The sequence below is a fragment of the Plecotus auritus genome (assembly GCF_963455305.1).
Source record: "Plecotus auritus genome assembly, chromosome: 1".
Taxonomy (NCBI): Eukaryota; Metazoa; Chordata; class Mammalia; order Chiroptera; family Vespertilionidae; genus Plecotus; species Plecotus auritus.
In genome coordinates, this window is record NC_137770.1 from 94,193,488 (window position 1) to 94,215,569 (window position 22,082).

Consider the following 22,082-nt stretch of genomic DNA (forward strand, 5'->3'; position numbering starts at 1 on the left):
CTATGTAGCAATTCCTAATTTATCAACATAAAAGAAAAACTGTAACCAATAAAAAATGTTTCCAGAGCTTTTGGGAACATAATGAGAATGATGGATTTATCATCTCTGTTTTGTGTTGTTAGGTTGTTTAAAGCAGCAGTTAAATTCTCTCTAAGCAGAAGGTTCAAGTATCTGCTTGGAAGAAGCCCTAGGAGAGTGACCCCTCCCCGCCCCAAGGCCCATCTGGGGGCGGGACAGCACACTTGCCTTGGCTTCAGGGGGAGGAGCCTCCTCTCTCCTGCCTCTTGTCCTACTTCCCACACAGGTGACATGGAGCTGCCACTTGATCCAGTAATCAAAGGGCTCTTCCTGGTGCTTGCTGCCACTGTCTCATCATCTTGCATGTGAGCTGACCAATCACATGTTCGGACGTTCACCAAACAGACCTTCCTTGTGGGCCATTGTGGGAGCCAGGAGCACAGCAGTGAAGAAGAAAGGGAAGTTGCCCATATGCAGTGTCTGTACCACTGCATACACTTTCGAAGCAGTTAAGCATCAAAAAATAACTAATTATATATGTGCTCAGTGACATGAATGAGGGGTGAAAGTGCTGCTGGGACATCTACCAGGAAGAGCCAATCTAGTCTTAGGGTTCCCTGAGAACATGAAGTTTCAGCTGAGACCCAAGGGACAAGGAGAACTTAGCCAGGAAAAAATGGGAATGGAGGGCCATCCTGCTTTTACACTTATTAAAAAGGAAGGCAAAAGGAAAGGAAAGAGAAGGAGAGGGGAGGGGACGGGAGGGGAGGGGACGGGAGGGAAAACAAAGTTACCTATTTCGTGAACATCGTTTTATTCATAATGTAAACATCATGATATACTTACAAAGGGGTAAGAGAAATGGTATCTATCAGAACACCTCCAGTAATCTCAGCTCTAACTTTTCTTAAATTACTTTAACACTGAATCTTCAATAATTCCACCCATCAGCTTGAGTCACACCAGAATGTCTGTATATTTGCCATTCATTTTGCCTAGTAAGCAGATATCTACAGAGATGACTGGTTGATTTAACTATCTTTATCAAAATAATTTAGTAATATTCCTGCCTCCTAGTATCTTTATACTTCATGTCATGTTGGAGTAATCCAGAAATATAGAAATAACATGTATGTAATCACATGAACTCAGGAATTTGTGGCTTGTTACTTGTAAGGCAAAGATTTCTTACCACAGAGGTGTTCTAGCTCTTTCGTTTTAAAGTTGTCCAAACTTGGAAATTCCATTATAACTACAGCCCCTCCTTACCAAATGTCTCCTAGAACTACTAAGAAAATGTCTCTTTGTGGTCTTTGATGTCTATGGGCTAACAGGGCACTACCACCGCTTAACCATTTGCTCACACATTAGCAGTTTTCTAGCACCCACACAAAAATGTGAATATGACCTGATTTATAAAATCACAGTGTTAGTATTTTTCTGGCAGCCATTTGACTTCTGTGGATTCAGGGACTCAGGAAGAGGGGTAGATTTATCAAGAGCAGCAGGTCCTAAAGTTACACTGCTGTGCATCTACTTCCTACATGTTCAACGTAGAAAGGATTATTGCTGTCCCTGTACATACCTTGTGATATCAATAAGGGGACAGTGTTTTACAGTATGAGCTGCCCTTGCATTAACGGTGTTTAATAACTTTGACAAAAAGTGCTGTTGACCAAAATAATGTAAAAGTCAAGTATATTATTTTCTCCTGGAAGCAATGTTTGTGTCATTATAGACTTGTGCCCAACTGTGTGATATAAATGATGACACACTAACTTGCTTAATGGACTAGATAGTCTAAGAACCTGTAAAGCATAAATCCTTCTGAAATGCATGAAACAGAATAGTAGCACAGTAAGAAAATCCATGCATTCATTAATTACATCTTCTTAATTCCTGCAGTATACTTTTCTGGCTAATCCATGAAGGGATATATGAAAATAAGAAGACTTCCTTTGTAATATTTTTGACTTGCATCTTTGAAGAATATTAGGATCACTTGATCATCCTTTGATACATTATGCTGCCTTCTGTTTTTTACTGCATTTTCCCTATAACAAACAAAAGCAGTCAAGATCTAGTCGAATGACCAAGTCTTTGTTCTTTCCTGAACTACCATCTCATTAACACCAATTGTTTCACCTTAAACCAATATGGTTTTAAGTGAATGAAACAATTCCTGTTTACACTGAACATTTCACCCTCTGACTCAGCACCCACATTGTTATTTCAGTGTCAAGGATGCCTCCGAGGTGTGGTTTAAATGTAGCCAGATTCAGAAGCCTCCAGGGCCTAGTTCGGTCATGCATCACAAAGCCCCACTTTCCATCCCAGCTCTCATCTGCATGCTCTGGTACATAGCCGTTTCAATCGTAGCTGCTTTTTCCTTTCATTAACTTTTTTCTTTTCGAGTTCTAGAACTCATGTCCCCAGATAAACATGTCTAAACCTAACGATACATATCTGTGACAATATGATTGTACAAACATTTTGCTAACTCTTCCTTTGGAATTACCCTCAAAATAACTTCCAAAATAATAATAATAATAATTAATAACAATTTTCCAGCTTCAGAAACAAGATGGACTCATTAACTTCAAGTCACTGAAGACCATTTCTGGATGATAACCTATTTAACCTTCCCTGCCATACTTTTTTCTCTCTCAGCCCTCAGACTTTTATTTTGCCCCCAGGTTATAAAAAGGCTTAGGAGTCTGTAGGAAAGGGAAGGGACAGACCCAGACTAGCAGCTGAGGGGATCGAGGCTGAACCCAGCAGGAAGTAAACTGACTGAAATGAACCTGTCTAAAGGCCTTAGGACCTAGCTGGTGTCATGGGTGTGGCCTGCTTTGTATTGTGAATGTAAGTCATCAGACTTCAAGTTCTTACAAACAAATCTAAGGTCCATTGAAAACATAGGCCTAAAAAATACTGCATACACAAAAAGTATACATTCTTCCAATTGTGTGGCTTTTTAAAAAATAACTTCTGCAAGTACCATTTTATATCTCTAACCTATTTAATGTTTTAAAACATTTTCCAATGAAAAGAAGTTTCTTAAAATTAAACTCCTAGACAGGAAGGCCTTGTGGAAATCTAGTAAAAAGTGAAAAAAAAACAACACAAAACAAACACCTTTGAAGACCCAGTTGACTGAACTCCAAGTGAATATAATTCATAGATTTTGCTCATGCTGATGAAGTGCTGTAGTTTGTCTCACGGGGACAGCACAGTGATTCTGCCCCTGGGTTGGCACAGGTGTGAGAGTCCCAGTGCCTATGTGAAGCCGGGCACAGAGGGAGGTGACATCCTCATACGCCCCCCCCCCCCCCACTCCGCCCCTGGCGTGTGTGGGAGCATCATTACCCTGCTTTCCTCCTCAGTGGTCATCTGACCAAACCACCCTCCTTCAGCCTCATGGTTCATCATCATAAATTAACCCCCAGAATTTCAGTCGCCATTGCTCCAAATCTACTCTGACTTGCCTGCGCTGCACTGGTGCTGAGGAGCTCGGATGGCCGGGCACTGCCCCTGGAATTCTAGCTGAATGGCCTTGGCCCTGGCCTTGCCATGAGTTTTCCTCTGCTGAGAAACTCATGCAGGAAAAATACCCAGCTTCCCAAGAAGTTAAATTGGGGAGTGAAGGAAGGCGCCTTATTCAGGCAATAATTCAAATTTTAGGTCATTCCAACCAAAGATGTCCTTGCTTTGTTCCATCCTGCAGAGGAACAGGCAATGGCCCACAGGTTCAGGTGTCCATTAAAATGACCGTCCCATTGCACAAAACATTTTGCTTGTCTCAAGAAAGTACCCAAAAATGCTGAGAGCATGTCCCTCCTTGCACTTCCTCTCCTAGATGTAGTAGACAATACCTGTGCAAGACAAACCTGTGATCTCAGTTACCCATGTATGAAATTGTTTAACCGAAACATGCTACTAAGAGCAGCTGACCAGATTTTCTCATCTCAAAAGGCTTCACCCTGCCAGCTAACAGAACTAGCTCAAGAAAAAACATTAAAAAAACAACAAAAAACAAACACAGTATAGATTTGTCACAGAGGGTTGCACAGCCTGGAAACCATTCATAATGTGATGTAACAGGTCTGGATGGCCAACAGTATGGCACTGTAGCAAATGTATAAAAGATGCCACTCCCAGCTCTGGCAACAAGACAGACATACACACTGTTATTTTTATTATAGATCTTGGCCAACGGACTGTTTTAGAAACTTCATTGTTCTTGGTTATTGTATAAGACACACTTAGAAGCTTATTATTTTAGTCCCTGTGTGAGGAAAGCTTCATGAGGTGGGAGAACTGTGCTGAATTTTTACAATTCTGTGGCTAGCAATAAGAAGAAACAGAGGGAAAACATGCTGATGTCAGTGATTTTGGGGAAAGAAGAAAGGCCAAAGGGGCAGCAGTAGAGGACACAGGGGTTGAAAGAAAACAAAATGAATCAGAAGTCTAAGAAATAGACTGTGTGTACCAAAGGAAATGACAAATAGAGCATCAGGGATGATAATAGAAATAATGAGATGCTTCAGGCAAACTGACTGCTGAGAGAGAATCCAAGCTTAGGGGCATTGGTTGTAATACCACAGGCAGGTGGAAGGAGCCAGGGGAAAGGCAAAGTTCAACCAGCCAGCCAGTGGCTCTCAGACTAATCTGTGGGAAAGAACACTCTGGGGTTCTCATGTGAAATGCAGATCCCTTGGCTCCATTCTAGTTCAGCCTGATTCAGCTCCATGGATAGAACGAGGCCCATGCTTTTAAGAAGGCCAGATGATTCTGCATTTTTTAAAGACACAGGTGTTCCTCAGACCTCACTTTGAGAAAACTCCGCAGGCAAAGTCAAGAAAACCTTACAGTTTTTAATAGCAGCAACTGATTAGAAGAGGACAGAGGTGCTTGTAGGTAAGGAATATGCTACATTAACCCAAACAGGAAACTGGAAGGTGGACCTAGAATGTCATGCCAGCTAACAGAGAAGGAGCATGTGAGATACTGCAGGGATATGGGCAAGATGAAGCACATCTCTGTACGTTTGTTTCCTGGGTGAAAAGCAGCCTTTGCCCTGTGTGGTTAGAGATGTCCCTCATCCCAATTGAGACCAAAAAAAAAAAAAAAACAACAAACAAACCTCAAAGAAAGCTCTGAAAATAATTAAGCATAGTAATTCTGGATTATCTTTAATTAGAAGGAGGCTCTGGTGCACTCCGAGCTTTAAAGGGTCATCCTGCATTTGTTACAAGTGATCTGTCACCGCTGAACGGGCACATTATTCATCCTTTTCACCTCTGATCCTCCCTCCCCTGAGTGCAGCCCTCTGCAAGGCCCCTGCACTTGGGCTGCAGAATAAGAGAAGTCCCCTCACATTGTTCCTCCTGCTGCCACTAGGTGATATATGTCCCATCCAGGGGGGGGATGAGGATGGAGAAAATCCTCCCCTTTCTCTCCCGCATTCTGTGCTGGCTCCCAGGAACCAGGCCCATGCCTCTACCGGAGGCGCCAGCCTATCCTTGTGCTGCAGGGGCAGTACCCAGCCCAGAGCCAACAGCCTTTAAGCAGCAAGGAAGCCCTGGTAGGCCGGAGGATGCCAGCCACCAGAAGGTGAAGAAAGTGATGAGGAAGGTTTACAAAAAGAACAGGGAGAAGCCAGGGGCAGGGTGCAGAGGGAGGAAATGATCTGGACAAAGCCTGTGGCCATCCCCTCTTCTTTGAAGACAGGCAGGCCTGTGTTAACGTAAAAAACCATTGAAACCTGTGAAGAATTTTTGTGAGTTTATTTGAGCCAAACTGTCGACATATGCCGGGAAGCAGAACCTCAACGAATTGAGATAATGCTCCGGAGAATGGCGGGTTACATCTGTATTTATACATTGCAATCAAAGGAGGGACATAGGTGGGTTACATGAAATTCATTGGTGATAGATTAAGGAGGTGGGATAAAGCAAAGTGGTGGGAAACCCCTGGGATTGGATAAAAAGTAAAATGATGGACACATACTTAGGTGGGTGCAGGAACAATTAACATGATAATGAAGGAATTTGTGGCATCTGTGCTGGTGCCCACCACATTTGGTTGTGCCCCAGTGGCTCCAGAAAAAGGGAAGTTACAAGTTACCCAGACATTTCAAGGGTGTGCTATCATAGATGCAAAAAGACAGATAGGCTCAGTTAAGGTAAAGGTTGACCTTGTCAGTGAAGATACTGGCCTAGGATGTAACTGCCCACCATAACTGCGTTTAGTTAAAGTTTAATTTCAGACCATCCTTTGTGGTTACTTTAGGTCTCTGAGTTTGCAAGACTGTCATGTAGGCCTCCCTTGAGCTTGTCAGGTCAGCATGTGGCCCCTTTCGTCCACACATCCCCCTTTTGGTCATAAATCAATCCAAAGGATGCATTGATGACCAACCTTTTAGTTGGATAATGGAGTCCCAAGGTGCTAGGAAGGCTCATTCCTAGGATGTCTCAGTGTCAGCATGTCTTGCTGAACAGGTGGACCACTGGGGATGGGGCAAGACCATAACCTTAGATGGCATTTAAGGTCAAATTATTATTATTCAAAAAGGGCAGGTAAGTGGGAGGCAGTCAGATCCTATATGTCCTTGTTAAAAGTATTCTGGATCATTTCTAATTTTTGAGCCACCATGATCCGAGTCTTTTTGCTGTTTGTCAAGTTTTGTTTTTCTGCATCTAGTATAACATTTACATATCAGGAACAAAAGTAGCAATACTAAACCAATAACATTGATTAGGAATAGAAAATGTCTAATACTAGACAAGGAAAAGTCTGAGGAGAACAAACATCCCAGCCAACCGAAAAACGCTTTACATGTATTATCATAATTTTTTATTAAGCTAATTACATGTTTTCCTCCTTCATCCACTGTCAGTTGTACCTTATGATATGTTTGGCCAGATGAATTAAGACTCTCTACTATTTCATTATTTAGAACAGGGGTGGGCAAACTTTTTGACTCGAGGGCCACAATGGGTTCTTAAACTGGACCGGAGGGCCGGAACAAAAGCATGGATGGAGTGTTTGTGTGAACTAATATAAATTCAAAGTAAACATCATTACATAAAAGGGTACGGTCTTTTTTTTTTATTTCAATAGTTTTATTCATTTCAAACATTTTAACAAGAAGAATGTAAACACTAATTATTATCATTTGAAACTTCAAAAAATGGAGGAATCATAGCACAACATACCTTATATTGAAGATGGCAAAGGCAAAATAAAATTGCCTAACAAAAGAAAGGTACAAAAGCCTTTCAAATTAAACTTAAATATAATAAAATAATTTAAAACTAAAACAAATAGAAAAGAACAAAATGTGTAAACAGTAAATTAAACATTTTCTTTAGTGCAACTTCCAAATTATGCCCGGGACGTATATGTAGATGGCAATGTAGACTGGGTTGAAAGGTTTTTGGTCTTTAAAACATCAACTTCAGTGGGAACAGTGTTGTTGGTCTCCTTTTTAGCTAATGCTCTGATACTGTGCTCTCCAGGGGCATGTCTCCCTACATCACCACATAACGTGTCTACGCATTCCCAGGGTGATGTCGGGGGACATGTCCTTGGGCATTACAAGGAGCCTCTGGAAGATTGAGAGGTTGTTCCTTCTACTGAATGGGCAGATATAAATCCGCCCACTCAGAAGAAGGAGCTGCGGCTGTGTTTCCCGAAGTTGCCATGTTAACACTGCTGCTGGTGAAGGAGCGGAGGGGAGAGCAAGAGAACCCTCCGCTCTTTCGGCTCCGCGGGCCGGATAGAACAGCCGAACGGGCCAGATCCGGCCTGCGGGCTGTAGTTTGCCCACGGCTGATCTAGAAGCTCTAATTTTCTTCTGGCCAGTTAGTTCCCATAAAAATGACTTCATGGGGAGGAGTTCAGTTTCCCAATACATTGGTTTTTCAGTATCAATATTATCACAGATTTTATGAACATCAGGCAAAGTTATTCTGCCTATAATTTCAGTATTACACCATATTCTAGTATTATTTAATGTAAACTTGGTGATATTCCAGTGAAAATTGCTTAGTATAACAGAAGAGTCTTTTAACCCTTCCCAGCAAAAACACCCCTTTCCCATATACCATATATTGTTATTTGTTGGGGTAGATACAATAGGCCAGGACTGGGTGAATTCACTATTCCATATGGATTGGGGGCATAACCATTACACCTTTCCAATTTTCACAAACAGGCAGTGAGATGGGTTCACATTGTTTATTATTTTTAAATATGGCCCCTCTACTTCCCATTGGAAGTATTCTAGTATTATTGAGGATGGTCCCTATGCCAGCCAGTTGAACTACTGGGAATTTAAGCTTGGGATTTAACTGGCACCTGGGCTTTTAACACACAACATCATAGATCGCATTTCCCATGCAAAATTTTCCAAATTCCTGGGGAACCATATGAGTTCCATAGGTGTCTGGCCTGGGCTCCTGCAACCATTATAGTTGGCCATTGTTTCATAGCCACTTCAGATTCCTTGCATTAGCATAGACAACAGGCCCAGTTGAGTTAGGGCACAGGCACGTTCTCATTGTTGGGTTTGTGCATGAGTTTTTATAGTCTGTGGAGTCTGTTCTATCCAGGAAACTAAGGCTTTATTGTCTTTCCATGCTGCTTCCCACCCTTTATCCTTCTTCCTGAAACAGCATTCCCTCTATATAACCTATCTGAGATAAAAATATTTTTCTAATGAATAACATTCTTCATTAGCTGCAAGTTCAGCTTGTCCCAAAATACCAAGGCCAGCCCCTACTCCTCCAAGTATTCCCCTTTTGATTCTTTTAGGGTGGGGGGGGGGGGCGCCAATGTTGTTGGACCCACCAGGAATGTTGTTGCCATTGGGTAGCTATGGCTTGGGAGCAGTTAGGGTAGACTGAGTGGACCCAAAAAATGTTTAGTTTCCCATGCCATAAATGGGTGAAGGTGACCCCCAAATGAGCTAGAGTTTGAGTATTCCATAGGGCTTCTCACAAGCATCCAGGACGCAAGGACGGTGGGGTAATTATAGACATCTCTACCCACCAAGTGATCCCCATAATTTCTGAAATGGGATCCATTGATTTCTTTCTTGTTTCAAAGACATCCAGCCATAAGAGCATGAGTCCGAGGACATGATATACTATGACAGATAGGACAGGCTGCTGCAAGCCTTTGGCCATCATATCCAGGTGTTTTTCTTAGTTATTCATCACCCATCTCTACAACTATACAATATTCATCCAGATTAGATCCATATACAATTCTACCAGTGAAATTATCAGGGAGGTATTCTTGGAGGTATTTGCCTAAGGTAGGTCCTTTATAATAGATATAGCCAGAAAACAAACAAACAAACAAACAAAAAAACAACCAAAGCATATACTGATAGTAGGAGAAGACCAATGTGTGGCTAACAAAGCATTAATTTCACTATCATACCTGAAAATCAGAACATCATTGTATAGTGGGTGGGAAAGATTAGCAGGTATCCAAGTTAAATTTTTCATATCTAATAAGTGAAGAGGTTTGGGGACATAGATATTGTTTCCACTAGGGGACCATAAGGATAATAATAACATGAAAACCATTTTATGTACATTCAGTCAATATCAATCAGATGATATAAAAACAAGCAATATCAGTTTGTGAGCATACAGGCCTTGTTGACGTCGTCTTGGGATAGTTGGCTGCCTCCGTGGTCAGCAACTTCTCGTCCTTAAAAGGTCTTTGATCTCCGCTGCAGACGGGTGTCAGAGATGGGAGTAGACATCCATTCACAGTCGGGTGCCTTTTTAAATGAGAAATGTGAATCCATGAGCTAACTCCTTTATGTTTGGCAGCAAATGGGTTAGTTAGTAATACCTGGTAAGGTCCCCTCCAACGAGGTTGAAGAGAGTCTTTTATTTGGTGTCTTTTCCAATACACTAACTCTCCTGGTTGTAAGCCATGATCTTTGAAATCTTCGTATCCTGGGAGCGCACTGTGAAATGAATCTGTTACCAATTTGTTAGTTCCTACAATGCAGAATGTCTGCTCTTTACTTTTCCTTACATTCGGGAAACAAAAGATTTAAAAGTCAACAATATTTTAAAGAGTCATAAGAATAATTATCCTCAATTCATTTAGTCCCATAGTTATTTTTGTTTATCCTGATTATTTGCCAGTAGTTTTTGAATTCAGTTATTCCTTGAAGTTCTATAAATCTTCATCCAGTTCAAAAATATGACCTGCTTAGAAGCCTGCAATTTAGAATAAGTCCAAGTCCTTTTCATGGATTTTTCTAGACACATAATATACCTACAAATGCGTCAGAATACAGCTGTCCACAAATGACAAAAATTTAAAAGTGGCATGGTTATAGATTTGATTTAAAAAAAACCTTGCTTTTCTATAAAATATAACATTCCAAGACAACAACTTCTTGGTAACTAATAATCCCTGTAAAATGATGTAGAGAATAATATAAATTTGTATACCTTTAGATTCAATTATAATTTCAACATATAAAGAATAATATGTAAGATTTTAAAATGAAGCACATGGCTTATTGCAAGCAGTGTATTGAGCATTGAAAATAATTCATAAACTCCCAATATGTGAAACGCAAATACCCAGAGTATCACTGGCAGACGCCCCCACAGGGAATCATGACGCTTGGCTTGCCCGGTGTCCCTGACTGGACACATGCTACCCCTCTAAAGTTTCCTGTTTGAACTTGACTCTGAATCTTGCAAGTTTCTTTCTGAAGCAGAGTGCCTTAGCAATGCACGTGACCTGTCCCTTGCTCTTGATTGGAGCACAGTCGCACGGTGTTTCCCAATTGGCTAATTCAAAGGGTGGGGTTGGCCTTTGCTGTTTCAAGATGGCAGCCCCCAGGGGAGCGGCAAGCCATGTGGCCAACATGGCGGCTGCCAAGTCAGTCCAAAATGGAGGCTGTCTAAACTGTTCTTTGACAGAAAAGATGATTTGTTTATTCTCACAATAAACAAGGAAAGAGCAAACCGAAATCCCTAAAAGACAGACAGCCACAATTATATTGCAGACAAACAGACAGAAATCTCACCAGCTGTTTCTGGAGGCTGAACCCTGAGAGGGAGAGCAACAAGAGCCTCCAAGATTAAGAATTCTTGGCAGCGGCTGGGATGTTCTTGCAATCTCTCTCACACTTTCAACCCCACCACACACAACTAGGCTTCCCTAGAGCAGGACTTGCTTCTTCTTTAAACTAATTAAACAACAACAAAGAGACACACAAACATCAACACTCTTATATAGGCACGCAGAACACACTAAAAGTTTACACCAGAGAATGTCAGGCATTAAAAATTACCAAATCAATGTCTTTTGTCCCTGGTTCAGGAACTGCCCTCTCTAGAATTTCAGTATATTCCCAATGGACTATTAAAAAAAAAAAAAAATGGGCTGGGATTTTTTAGTTGCCTTTACCTCACTTTGTCTGTGGGAATCTTCTGTGAAGATAAATCAGAGGCATGCTTCCTATGGGAAAAACGAGGTGTAGACATTTAACTTTAGAATAGTTCTGAGACACTCTCTAAAATTATTTTATTAATTGCCATCTTATTGGAAGAAATTTTTGTCTATGCTTTTCCTTAGAAGCTTCTAATTTCCAAATCAAGATATGCTTCTCATATACTCATTCAGTTTAATTTCAGAGCCGGCATTTTCTAATTTCTGCATGCAAAATATTAACATAGGTACCCCAAACAAACTGCATTTTTGGCCATCTCTCAGTTAATATTTTCTAGTTAAATCTTCTCATTTCTGTAAAGTACTTGCAAGTAAAGGCTTCCTATCAGGAGTATTAAATGAGGGCTGGGGTCTTGGGAGCTTCTGGCCTTGGAGACACAACTTCCCATGCTAATTTTTTTTTATTTTTGGATATCTGTAGTCTTAGCAAACTTTAGACATGTTATGTAGTGGGTCAAATGTGGCCTCAGTTTCTCTCCCGGCTGTCTAAAACCACAGGAAAGTTTCGGGGCCCGGGCAGACCAAGCCTTATGGTGGCCCCCTAGATGAGCCATTTAGTTAATTACAGTTGCGTTGGGACTTCCCTATGGGGCTCCTGCATTTCTGACACCTCCACAAAGATTCTTAGTCACCTAAGAACACCCCAGAATCAGACTATTCAAAAAAAAAAAATGTTGCCCCTTTATCTTTGGAGCTGAATGAGTTCAGCTCATTTATACGGCGAAGGTTATTTTTGCTCAGACTCTCAGCAATTCCAATTGAAAAGCCAAAATCAAAACCAGCCACCCATTTTTTTTTTTTTCCCCAGTCCCACCTTAGCCTGGGTTCTGTCAACCCTGGTTCCACCTCGAGGATTTTAAAACACAGCTCAAATAAAGTCAGACCCTCTACCAAAGCAAGGGAAGGTCCTGGATCCAAGAGACAACTCACCCACGTTCACCCAATGGGCAGAGAACCGGTGGGCTCAGTGGGCCCTTTGCTGGATCCTAGCACCGAGTCCAAGTCCAAGGGATGATCCTGGGTGAGTTTTCTTTGGAATCCTGCCACGACTACTCCAAGTAATGTTAACGTAAAAAGCCATTGAAACCTGTGAAGAATTTTTGTGAGTTTATTTGAGCCAAACTGTCGACATTGCCGGGAAGCAGAACCTCAATGAATTGAGATAATGCTCCCGGAGAATGGCGGGTTACATCTGTATTTATACATTGCAATCAAAGGAGGGACATAGGTGGGTTACATGAAATTCATTGGTGATGGATTAAGGAGATGGAATAAAGCAAAGTGGTGGGAAACCCCTGGGATTGGATAAAAAGTAAAATGATGGACACATACTTAGGTGGGTGCAGGAACAATTAACATGATAATGAAGGAATTTGTGGCATCTGTGCTGGTGCCCACCACATTTGGTTGTGCCCCAGGGGCTCCAGAAAAAGGGAAGTTACAAGTTACCCAGACATTTCAAGGGTGTGTTATCATAGATGCAAAAAGACAGATAGGCTCAGTTAAGGTGAAGGTTGACCTTGTCAGTGAAGATACCAGCCTAGGACGTAACTGCCCACCATAACTGCGTTTAGTTAAAGTTTAATTTCAGACCATCCTTTGTGGTTACTTTAGGTCTTTGAGTTTGCAAGACTGTTATGCAGGCCTCCCCTGAGCTTGTCAGGTCAGCATGTGGCCCCTTTCATCCACACCTGCAACCATCTCTCTGCTTCTTTCTGACGTTGTTGCCAAGGCCTGTACCTGTGCAGAAACCATCACACCTTCCACAGTGTACACCATAATGCCTTTTCCTCTCTTATCGGCACTAACTCAGGGCCCTACCCAATACCATCTTCCATTCCCCTCTGCATTGGGGCTCCTGTGTGCTGCTTTGAATCATTAGTTGGCTACCTGACGCTTCTCAGTTAGAGATCACAAATCTGTCTTGTTTATCCTGGTACCCCCACAGCACATGGGACAACACCGCATATAGACTGGCTGGGCAAAGAGTACTATGGAATTCAGAGTCAAATCATTCTTTTCTCCCTGGATCCAGTTCCTTAAGTTGTTAAGAAAGTTCCTCAAGACCCTCTCCTCAAGTTAGGGGGATTGAAATATACTTAAAATAAGCACCATCTCAATTAATATAACAACATTAGAATGCAAATTCTGTCAAAAACAAGTATGGCCTTTGAAGTCAGATCTGGGTGTCTAAACTGTCATCCATCCCTAGTTCATTAGGAGAATCATGCCTTATCTCTACCCCTCTCCTGCCTCATCAGACATGAAGGATAATTCTCAGAGTCATTGTGAGGATTATATTCGAAAACTGATAGGAAAGCACCTGATAAATTTAAATGCTCAGTGTGTATTAGTTGGTTTCCCCTTCTCTTTTAATTTTTGATTAAGCTGATTTGGGTGGTTGTTTTATCTTCCCTTTTCTGGATTTTAAAATATTATTTCTAGTGTGCAAAAATACTAATTAGGTAGCACCAGTGATTCCATTGATTCATCCACTTCACAGTTATTATTTTAAAGTTTGAAAGTGATAAGCTTTATCTGCCGGCATGAGGCACTCCACACCTCAGCCCTGCCCCTTTTGCATTTGTTTCATTTTGAATTGTTTTGATCAACTCTGATTTCTGACAAATATCGTTAAAAATCAAAAGGTAAGCTTGGGAGATTTTCATGCCACTTCTCTTTGTATTTAATTTGCAAGAAAGATGTATGTGTAAATAGGAAAAAGACCTCTTTCAGTAAATATAGTCTATGTGTATTTGTATGTATTCTTATAAAAGCATCTTACCATCCTTACCTTTTACTGCAGTGGATTTCAAGGACTCCTCTTTGCTCAAACGGCAATATTTACTGATGGAGAGCATGCTGTTGCATTCTCTTCTGCTGTAACCCGAGGAAATGGTGCCTTTTCACATGTGAAACCCGCGTTTCCATATTCCTCATGCCAGTCTCTCCTCACTAATTTTATGATTATAATGAGGCAGTGGTGCACTAGTTAGCACAGATGACCTTCTAATTGAAAGACTGTAAATTCAATCTCCATCGTTGGGCACTGACAGAAATTTAAATAAATATAGCTCCTAAAACCCTTGTGCTGGCCTCCTAATGACCAGGGGCTCGCAGAGCGCAAGTCATCTGTCACAGGGGCCCCGCAGGCAACTTCAGGGTGTTAACTGCAGGAGTCATTAGATAGAGGTTGCCTCACAAAACAAAGAGAGATGAGGGTCTTTTCCCTGGCTTGGATTCAGGCACCAGGCCTTGCTCTTTTGCAACAAGTTGCTTTTTTGTCAGAATGCTTCCTAAAACAGGAGTTAGAATACAAAGGCAAGCTCTATTCTCAAACAGGACTCACGCAGACAAGACAAGGCTCATCTCCCAGGCCGCCCGTGTCCACTGCCACTTACAGAGTTATTTGCAGTGAGCTCCCCAGGGCTGTGTTGGTGTTGATGTGATCCCCTCGCTTTCTGTATTCACTGCTCTTTCCACCCCCATGACCTTGGACAGCAATGCAATTCAGGTTTCCAGAATGAACTGCTCTGAGGATCAAGATGGGCGTGGGAATGGTCAGTCTGAGGAGGGCATCCGTGGGGCTGTACTGCTGGCAACATTTGCACCAAATAATTGAGCACTTGCCCTTGATATATTTCTGACCTTCCATTTTGACCTTAATGTTGTGTGTATGTGTCTGTTATTGTGAGCCACCTTGAATCTCTTTTGGAAACAAGTTGCATATAATTTTTTAACTAACTAACTAGCTGTTTTAAAATGGGCCTCTGGCCTTGGCAGCAGCTACCTAAAATGGCCCTGTATGGCTGACAGTGCCTTAAAGCTGGTTATTGGATTGTCAGCCTGGTGCGTCTTTATCCTGAATGTAGCGCACACACACAATGGAAATGTCCCATTGCCTTTAAAGTTTTGCATTCTGTGTATTTGGTTGTTAGACAAATAGAGCAAGCTTTGCCGACTTCATTTTCATTCTTGGCAGCATGTTTTTATCATAAGGCAGATAGTCATTAATTTACAGAATCAACGCTGGGAACAGCTTTTGTGATCTCATATTAAATTTTCCCCTGAATCCGCCCCTTGGCAAAAATTACTCACATCGTTAAAAAATATTTAATTAGGCTGTAGTTTATACCCAGCTCACTGGGGAAATGTTGGAATTAATATGATTTGCATGAATTCTGTTTCTCTTTTTCTGTCAGAGATTAGTTTTGAATTCAGTTCAGAGGGTCGTTGACACTGCCAAGGACTCTCAATCGTGAAGGTCAAACAGGTAGCAAATACTTCCCCTGGGTAGGTTCCCTGAAAAGACATTTCAAAATTGCTTTTAATTATGGGTTACCTGAAAGGCCACTTGCTATTTTTATTTTCCCACGGATCTCTGAAATACTGCATGATTGGAAGTTTTAGGTGAACCATTTTATTCCCAACTAAAACAGGCCTGTTTTTGTGTAGAGGTACATGTGATGAGCTGTGTGATACCCAAATAATTCTCCTAGCACCTCCCCGATTTCTGTTGGTTATTCACAAAGGGGAGAAGTCTCTTCACTTTGTACTGGGATGTGGATAAAGGACTCTTGTAAGACAGTGAGCAGTGAGTAAATTTTCTTCATAGCCGTGCATCTGCTTGCTTAATTATCTCTCACAAGATAAGATACAATGTTTAGCTATGCATTTCCTTGTTTTCTTCCATGGTTTAGGAAGAAAACCTTAGGGAATCCACAGTCCTATGCCACTTTTTTTTTTTCAAAAGAAAATTTAATGGAATATTTAATTAATAATCTAATCAATCAATTAATCTCAGTTACATAAGTGTTGAAATCTAATTCTTTTTCACAGCTATATCAATAAAAGAAGTGAAATGGCTACCCACTTATCAGGATAATAGGAAACCGTTACAGACACAAAGGAAAATTGACATTGTATTAATTCTGCTACACTGGTCCTGAATATGCCAGTGTTAACAAAGTCTTCTTTGCATTTTAGACAAATTTCAGTTCACTCTCTAGGGCTATCGGGTATATCTTTTATGTCCTAACCTTTTCTAATGATGAAATAAAAAGCGATAGTTAGGTTTTCTGATTCCCAAAGGTTTGGGCTTTGCAGCTGTAAGTAAAGGTACATTCTGATAATAAAAGGTCATTTAAACTTTTTAGACATTATCTCTGTCTTTATTGTTGACTTTTAAGTTTAAAAAATATAAACCATATACTATCAAAATGTGTACAAACCACACCATGCTGCTGACTAGCTAACTGCTGATGAATAAATATTTATATTCCAAATGATTTATGTGGGGCTTCTATCAGCACTGGAAATATGAGAGTCAGTGTGACCCTCAATTCTAAAAATTGTGAGTTAAGTCACAGGGAATGGATGGCAGGGATATCCATTGAAATAATAGCCATTTTTTACAACAATACTAATGAGGATCACAAACATAATCCAGATTATTTGAAAGTGTTCTAAACTGGAAGAAACTTTAAAATATGAGAAGGGAGGAAGACTAGAACTTTCTGAGTATGCAAGGGCTGCCTCATGTGGTCCACAGAACACCTTGCAAGATGGATACAATTACTCCATTTTACAGCTTGAGGAAGATAAAATTCAAAGAGTAGATAGACCATCTTTCTTATTCAGTCCCTACTTTTTACACATGAGCATACAACCTAGAAGAAATAAATAAGCCCCATACAATAATACAGTGTGTTAGTCTTCTGGGGCCAGATCTCCTAGCCACCTGCAGGGTACTCTCTCAACCTATCTCAGTTAGGTGCCTGAATTCTCCCAAATGCATCCTGAGGTCAGCTCAGGCTAAAAAGAGGTATCCTATCTAAAAAAGAGGGAATATGCTAATTGACCATCACACCCTCAAAGATGGCAGCGCCCACAGCCACAAGATGGCAGCACCCAGTCCCCTCAGCCCCGCCAGGGTGGCAGGCACATGGCACACACTGTGCACCTGCCTCCAGAGTCCCCCAGTCCTCTCAGCCCCCCAGCCACCCAGGGCCGGCCCAAGGCGCAGGCAAGCCTCAGATGTCGGCTGCCCAGCCGCCCAGGGCCAGCCCGAGGGATGACCAAACGACTGAACAAGCAGGCTGCGTGGAGCACCCAGGCCGGCAGGGGGGCAGTAAGAGGCAACCAGGCCAGCGGGGGGCTGGGGAGTTGGGAGCAACCAGGTCGGCAAGGGGGGTGCAGCTGGGGGCAACCAGGCTGGCAGGGGGGGCAGTTGGGGTGATTAGGCTGGCGGGGGTGGTAGTGAGGGGTGACTAGGCCAGTGGGGGGGGGCAATGGGGGTGACCAGGCAGGCAGGGGGGGTGGTTGGGGGTGACCAGGCCAGTGGAGGGGCAGTTAGGAGCGACCAGGCTGGCAGGGAGGGGGAAGTTGGGGGCAACCTGGCTGGCAGGCAGGTGAGTGATTAGGAGCCAGCGGTCCAGGATTGTGAGACTGGCAGTCAGACATCCCCTAAGGGGTCCCAGATTGGAGAGGGTGCAGGCTGGGCTGAGGGGACCGCCCCCCCCCCCCCCCCCGCCGCATGTACGAATTTCGTGCACCGGGCCTCTAGTTAAATATGTAAAATAGCATAGCTGTTTTCCCTAGACCTTTGTTCATTCATTTTGCATTATTTGTTTTATAGCAAGTCAACTCAACTCTTTTGCTTTCCCCAGATAAAGCCAAGTGTGTATGTGTCTGTGTGAAATCTTTTACATAACAGACCAGATGGACACCCTGCCAACTAGCAGAAGGAAATGCATATAGACACTTAATAGCACAGTCACAATATTCTTGTCTGAATATATGAAAAATAAAATATATGACTGACAGACATAGAGGGCTGCGTTTCTATTACTAGAAACTGTGCAAATGCCAGCAGGACCAGAAACACTAACTCGGCCTTGAAAAAGGATGTAGGTGAATTCGGGAAGCCAGGAGAATCCTTTTTGTTGTTTGCCTTTGCTTTTTCTGGTACTCGCCTTTTTTGAAAAGCTATAAAGAGTCCCTATTTCATCCTCCTGTGTCTCTCCAAGGCAGCAGGCCTCAGCATTTCATCCCATGGTCTCAAAAGGCCACGAGGATGAATAAAAATCATGGAATTTGCAACCAGTATTTGTCTATTTGAACATAAGTACTACTTCCTCTCACCTTCACTCTGAGAGCGACTAATTCATGAGAACAGTTCCTGAGAACAGAGTCTAAATTCGGGGGCCACCAGTTTTCTCACATGATGGTTGTGCCCCAACTGCATTCTCAGGGACCCCCTCCCTTGTCCCTATTTATAGCATTGGGCTCATAAGGCAAAAATAAGCATAATATCAAATTTCCACTATTTTTTTCACAACTATATGTACCAGAAGAGGATTGCAGCTAAGATACAATGAAAATACAAGACTAGCATTTGGGGAGATTTCTAAATAATTGCCAAAGACTGTGGTAACCATGTTAAATGTATTGGTTTCTCTTATCAATTCTGATTCAGGGCAAAAGAGTACACAAGGTAATAACAATTTTTGCTATTATTTGATTATACCTACCATTTATTAACTGCTTATTATATGCTAAGCACATTACTCATCTCAAGAACCCTAAGAATAAGTAGTAAAATCTCCATTTTATAGCTGAGAAAATGATGGTTTTGAAAAGGTTTTAAATAACCTCTTCTGGGTCACATAGAAATAGACAGCCGGATTCAAACCCTGGGCTTTCTAACTCCAAAGTCAAATTGCAGCCCTGCCTCCAATCAAAGCCATGTCTCACCCCAAGCAGAGCCCTGGACGTGAGGCAGAAGCGATTGCTTGTCCTGACTGCATCTGGCGCAGCTGTGGGATGCAGCAGGCCCCTGAATTCTGGATCTCGGGTCTTGCAGTGATCACACACAAGATTCCCGGGAGGAGATCGGCTACATAAGAGCAAGCATTTTGAGGTCATCAGTTTAATCAAATCAACAAATCCTTACTAAGCACAATGCTAGGTAGCTTGGGAACTATAAAGATGAATAAGATATCATCCCGACATCAAGAAGCCTACATTCTAGAAGAGGATTTAATCTAAGTATTCAAATAGCTAAGTAGAAGAGTGTTGATTAAGTTCCTTTAGTTCTTGAAACGAGTCATTCCATTTCCTCTACAAGTATGATATTTTTAGACAGTAGATGAAAAGCGGTGGTAGAAAAGTTTCCTACAGCACACATCAAATTGTTTTAAGAAATAGGGGGAGAGAACGAGGGAGTCAGTATGCAGGGGCGATACCTTCTGAGACCCCCAGTAGACTCCAGAAACTGCAGATAGTACTGAACCCTATACATACACTATTGTTCCTATATATAATTACCTATGTTAAAGTTTAATTTATAAATTAGTCACAGTAAGAGATGAACTATACCAGTAATAAAATAGAATAACTATAACAATATACTGTGATGGAAGTTATATGAATGTTCTCTCTCTTGCTCTCGAAGCATCTTTTTGTAGTGTTCTCTCCTTTTCACTTAAAGCAGTGGTTCTCAACCTTTCTAATGCCGCGACCCTTTAATACAGTCCCTCACGTTGTGGTGACCCCCAACCATAAAATTATTTTTGTTGCTACTTTATAACTGTAATTTTGCTACTGTTATGAATTGTAATGTAAATATCTGTGTTTTCCAATGGTCTTAGGTGACCCTGTTAGCGGTTCTCAACAGAGTTGATAACCCAAACAGCTACCAAGTAACTAATAGGCAGGTAGTGCATACAGCTTGAATACACTGGACAAATGGATGATTCACATCCCAGGCAGGTCAGAGCAGGAGGGTGGGAATCTCATCATATTATTCAGAATGGCAATGTAAAACTTATGAATTGTTTTATTTCTAGAATTTTCTATTTAATTTTTCAGACCACAATTGACCATGAATAACCAAAACCACAGAAAGTGCAACCACAGATAAGGGGGAACACTGTACCTATTTCATCCGTCTCCATACTACCCTGTTCTGGCTGCTCATGGCAACAGTAGTTCCCACCGATCTATTTTTCACATAAAATTATCTAACTGCACATTATGTAAAAACGTGTTACCTTTACGGTGTGGAGTAGGAGGGTGTGGAATGCATCTCAGTCAGTGGAAAACATCCCGCTGCAGGTGAGGGGACTGGCTGTGGGATGTGTGGAAATGCAGATTTTCCTAGCCAAATATACCTCTTACTCTCAGCACACACTTCTCGGGGCTCCTACAAATCTCAGGTATGGATTCTCGGGGATGCCAACCACACTACTTTCCTGTTTCTCAGCCCAAAACGGCAGAGCACCTATGTGACCTCCCTCTGTCACTCTTTCCTTTACCTTAGGCTTCCATTCTTACAAAAACAGACATGGTAAAAATTGAGGGGAGTTTTTATGTACCTCGGGCATTTTGGGGGTGTTTTCTAATTCATTCATCATCATCATAAGTAGCAGGGTTGTCTCTTCAAAGTAGCCGGTTAACAATAAAGGACAAAAAAGATAGAGTGATCTGTCCACTCTCATTCTGAGAATCAGTTCTGATAACTGGGAGGGGGTAAAAAACAACAACAGACTTTTGCTTCCCAGGCTAATGCTTAAAGAAACAGTTCACATTATGCCTTTTTATATTAATAGTATCATCTTAACTTAATTGGTATTTCCGTTCTTTTTTTCTATTTTGAAAATCTGATTCCATATAGCCCTTGAGGTTGTAACTATGGGATGGCAACGAGTCCAGGACTGTGATCCTCACCCTACTTTTAACAATAAAATATTGTTTTTCAAGCTAAACCTGTTGAAAGACCAAAAGCAAAACACACGATGAGCTGCTCTAGTTGGAAAGCGGTAGTGTGGTGTCTTAGAGGTATCCCAGAGACTCCTTAACCCGGACCCCGGGCGTGGGATCCAAGGCCCTGGGAATTCCCGCAAGCTGCCGGCAAGGCCAGGGAGAAGCTGGAGAAGGAGACGGTCCTTCTCACCAGAGCCTCAGAGGGTCCATGATTGCGGAGAGATCTATGGCAGCAGTCTTTCTGTTCAACGTGAGACTCATGAGCATCCCCCACTTGCTGTGGTTTATTAATGTGCTTCCGAATCAAATCCAAGTGTTTTGTTGAGTTCCTAATGGCTTCCTAGGAGGTCAGATTTAATAGCCCGAGCATGGGCTTCTGTTAATGAATGGATAAGCATAGTTGATAAGCCACCATACTGCTCTGGCGCCTCAAACACTTACCAAACCCTTCCAAATCAGCATATTTCTCAATAAAAATTATGCCATGTATTTATTCCCTTTCTCATTTATTCATCCAATTACTATATACAGAACACCTACCATGTACCAGGGGTTGTGCCAGTGAATTAGACAGGTATGGTTTCTGCCCTCAGGAAGCTTAGACTCCAATGAATTAAATACTGTTACACTCACTGATCACTCAGTATATGCCATAAGCTTTGTTTGGCACATTGCATGCATTATCTCATAAAATTCTGACAACACTAAAGTTGGCCATCATTATTTTCTTTACTTTTATAGTTAAGGAGATAGCAAAGTAAACTTGCTCAAGGGGGGTAATAGTTTAGATCTCCGGC

At 41.8% G+C, this 22,082-nt stretch overlaps 1 protein-coding gene across 17 annotated transcripts in view; it reads left to right on the plus strand.

Annotated features, from left to right (window-relative positions):
* The window catches only part of NPAS3 (neuronal PAS domain protein 3), a 914,130-nt gene that overhangs the window by 741,471 nt on the left and 150,577 nt on the right, over positions 1 to 22,082 (plus strand). The gene's annotated exons all lie outside the window — the stretch shown is intronic.